General features: G+C 37.6%; 1 long non-coding RNA gene across 1 annotated transcript; it reads right to left on the bottom strand.

Moving 5' to 3' along the window:
- Nucleotides 1-1,634: 1,634 nt before the first annotated feature.
- LOC139551937 (uncharacterized) lies at nt 1,635-3,680 on the bottom strand. Its single transcript, XR_011670339.1, has 3 exons — nt 3,386-3,680; nt 2,633-2,836; nt 1,635-2,539 (listed from the first exon to the last, which is right to left on the bottom strand). It is a non-coding gene; the product is annotated as an uncharacterized lncRNA (long non-coding RNA).
- Between the last annotated feature and the right edge of the window lie 217 nt (nt 3,681-3,897).

Genomic DNA, 3,897 nt, shown 5'->3' with positions numbered 1-3,897 from the left:
ATGGCCAGCAAACGTGATCTACTTAGCTAGCTAACTATATCATGCCAAAGAGCATCTTGTGCTAAATTGTCCAGCAGAACTTCTATTTTCAAAAATACGTTTTAGGTTTTACTTAATGCTAGTTAGCCAACGTTTCTTAGATAACTATGTAGGACAGAGCAAAGGTGCTAGCAAACTTCTTCTTCTTCTTCTATGGTCTATTGTTGTTTGCAAAATTTTGTGTGTATCCCGCCACCTACTGTTTGGGATGGAAAACAGGATTTCCCAAAAATGTAACAAACTACTAAAAACTACCCAAAATGTTTTTTTTTAAATAAACAAAACTAAATCAATAAACTTTTCTGTTAAAAAAACAGATCTGATCCTTACACAGGCTCAAGGGGAGTCTAGAAGAGCGGGCCGTCTAGCGGCGTCTTCAAATATAAAATCCTTAATTTCCCAAAACTTTTCTGCCGCAGCCACAATAATATCCAGTTTCATTGACATCTTTGATACTTGAGCCGTACAATTTTTAACTGTGACAATGAACGCCACAAAATCCACCTTTTTAACACACAGTGTATCTTTTGACTGGCAGAAAACATTTACTACAGGCTGTGGTACATCCACTATCATAACTTCACTAGCGTCACTTGTTTTCTCAACTCTTTTAATTGCCTCCGCATGGGAGATTTTATTGACCACTCTAACTTTTGCCACCTCAATCTCCTTCACCTTTATCTTCCTGCCTGGTCTCATAGACTAGACGTAGCATAGTACTCGTAAATGTGTGACACTGACATTATTATGATATGATACCTTTGGCATGGTTATATAAGACAGACGGTTACATAAGGCAAAAACTAAAGTAGGATGGTTGGTTGGGGTGGATGGGCAGGTTATATAACGTCTAACAACCCAAAGTTTGCAAGTTTGAATATCATCACGGACAACTTTAATGATCAACTTTTCAATGACTTAATAATTTTTTGCTACTTTGCAATTACTTAGCATGTTAGCTAACACTTCCCCTAAGCCTGACCTTAACTGGGTGATTCTCATAAAATCTTTCCAAACATGAAATATTTACAAAGACTTGCATCAACAAATGTCCTTTTCAGGCATTAATAACAAGGTCTGAAGTATTTGAGCTTTAATTTAAAAACATTTACTGACAATTTAACACCTTTTTGACCATATTTTCCAAAACAAGTCCTTAAAAATCTCATTAGTGCAACGTTCTGAAAACGTAAAGACAATTAGGAAAGCTAATACATTTTCTATTTTTTTTTAAATGTATTATTAACAGTCATGCACAGTTACTTGAAACTCTGACATAATACATATTTTTTTAAATAAAATTTTTACTTGATTTTGACTGATTTCTCTCATTATCGCAACACCTTCCGCAATGTACATCCTACATTTTTTTATATTTCATTGAAACCTGACATATTTTCAAAATTATGTGGCAATTCTTTTTTTTCATTCATTAAATTAACATTAAATGAACACCTATTGCGGTAATGATTCATAGGTTTCATAAATGAGGTTGATGATTTCGGTAATGATAATAGTATACTAAAACTGAGGTATGGTTTAAAACATTATTACATTTAATGTAGAAAATAAATGAGATAATATTGGCACAATCATGGATTCAAGTTCAATTAATTTAATTTTGCAGTGCTTCAAAAGTACATAACATACATAGGCTAAAAACAGAGAACACATAAAAACAACACATACAAAAACATTACAACAATGCTAAACAGGGCAACATTAGAACATATGATAAAAAAAACACGGAAACCATTTTACCACGGCTTTGAAAAATTACAGACCACCTAGGGAAAATACCACATTCTGATTTGTCAATACTTGTCACGTGGGGGTACATTAATTCTGAACAACCATGCTAACAAGAACAGGTGTAGAATTTGCGCACAGCTAAAATACCAAACAAATATACATTCACATACCATACTGTGCGCACCATAAACTTCTAATTCATGGAAGTAGTCCAGTTAATTCAGGAGCAGGTACTATTTTTTCCCCCAAATGTTGATTGGTTGTGTCTCGTATACATTTGTTTCTAAACTTCAAAACGATTGTGAATTAATTACTTTGGCAAGGTAGCTGTGGTATAAGCAGGATATTGCACTAGTAGAAAATCAGTTAACCGCATTCCTGTGGGTTAAATGGCCCTCCGCTTCAAGGTAATGAGATCAACTTGGAGGTAGGGTGCACGTGGCTGTTGTATGGCGGTTACCCTCACAGTCTAGTCCTATCACCACCCCAATGCCTCCTGCTACCCTCTGTATCCCCCTTCCAATTCCAGTGTTTTACACACGTTTGTTTGTGTACTTTGCCCAGATCTCAGGCAACGCACAGAAGTGTTGAGCTGAGGATGTGTGCAGGTTGTGGCTCTGGGATGATGGCTTTTAATGTTGTCCAAGTAGTACCAGACTTTTCCTCCCTCAAATCTGATGGATGGAATGAAAAATGTGTCTGCTCCAGCACAACTGATAGTGTTGACCTCGTATTGACCATTGCCAATCTGGAAAGGAAGTAAAACAAAAAAGACTTAATAGGACTTAGGATTTATCATCAACAACATAACGTGTCCATACCACCAAATATTTCTACATACCTGTGTGATGGTGTCAGGGAACAGTTCTCCGTCATATTGTACGAGGACCCTCTTTACCACATCCAAAACTGGCTCAGCATTCTCCTTTTCTGACTCGACATTGTCACAGAAGTCAAATTATTTTGGACTGAAGCATCCACAGGCAAAATCGAAAAAGCAGGACACTTCTCGGGTGTGGGAAAGGCCTCGTTTTGTCCATGTCAGCTTCAGGAGAAAATAATAGTAATTTTAAGTGAAATTCAACTCAGACATACACATCATCCATTACTTGATATTAGTATAACATACCGAAAGCCAAAATAAGTCACAAGCAGAGAATGATGCTCAAGGCTCAATATGGTGCAACGTCTAATGCCTGTATTTTTTTATTGATCCGTTATTTATATCCGTTATCCGTTAGACATAGAGAATACAGACTATTGTTGAAGCACTGTTTTGCATGTATCTTTACACTTGCATCACATACTGACGAAACTTCTAGAATCCAATGATGCAATATCTTTCAATCTTAAACCATCTCTCTTTTAGAGTTTGTAGGATATTTCCTCCAGGAACCCAGGTAAGTATATACGTTTCTCTCTTTTTAGTAACATCCATTATACATTCATAGTATGAACAGTAATTAACTACATTTCAATACTCAATTTACTTCAGTTTTAAACCATCTCTTGTTTACAGTTTACAGGATATTTCCTCCAGGAACCCAGGTAAGTATAAAGGTTGTTTTTAACTGACATTCAGTTAAACACTCACCTGATGAATTCTCATGGTCCCAGGTACTGCCTTCAGGTACGGCGGTACTAATTCGCCACTTGTTTTGATGTCCTCCTCTGTTATTTTGAAGAGCCTCACAGATGAATTGAGATTCAGCTGCTCAAAGAGAATGTAGGCATCTGGTATGCTGGTACCACAGGACACAATTCTATCAGCCAGGTTTTTTAGGGCGCCGCCCACTCCATCAGGAGCACTGTTTCCATGGGACGCCTCTGTGAAATTCCATGTTACATGCTTAAATCCTCCAACGAACGGCACTGTTGAGACTAGGTAACATCCTAGTCTCACCACGGACTGCCGCCCGTGGTGACTCCTTGCTGTCCCCAGTCCGCCTGGCCTTGCTGCTATTCCAGTTTCAGCTGTTCTGCCTGCGGTTATGGAACCGCCACCTGTCCCAGACCTGTTGTTTTTCAACTCTTGATGATCGGCTATGAAAAGCCAACTGAAAATTATTCATGATTATTATTTGACCATGCTTGTCACTTATGAAC

The sequence above is a fragment of the Salvelinus alpinus genome, chromosome 24, assembly GCF_045679555.1.
Source record: "Salvelinus alpinus chromosome 24, SLU_Salpinus.1, whole genome shotgun sequence".
Classification (NCBI taxonomy): Eukaryota; Metazoa; Chordata; class Actinopteri; order Salmoniformes; family Salmonidae; genus Salvelinus; species Salvelinus alpinus.
This window is presented reverse-complemented; position numbering and strand designations above follow the sequence as displayed.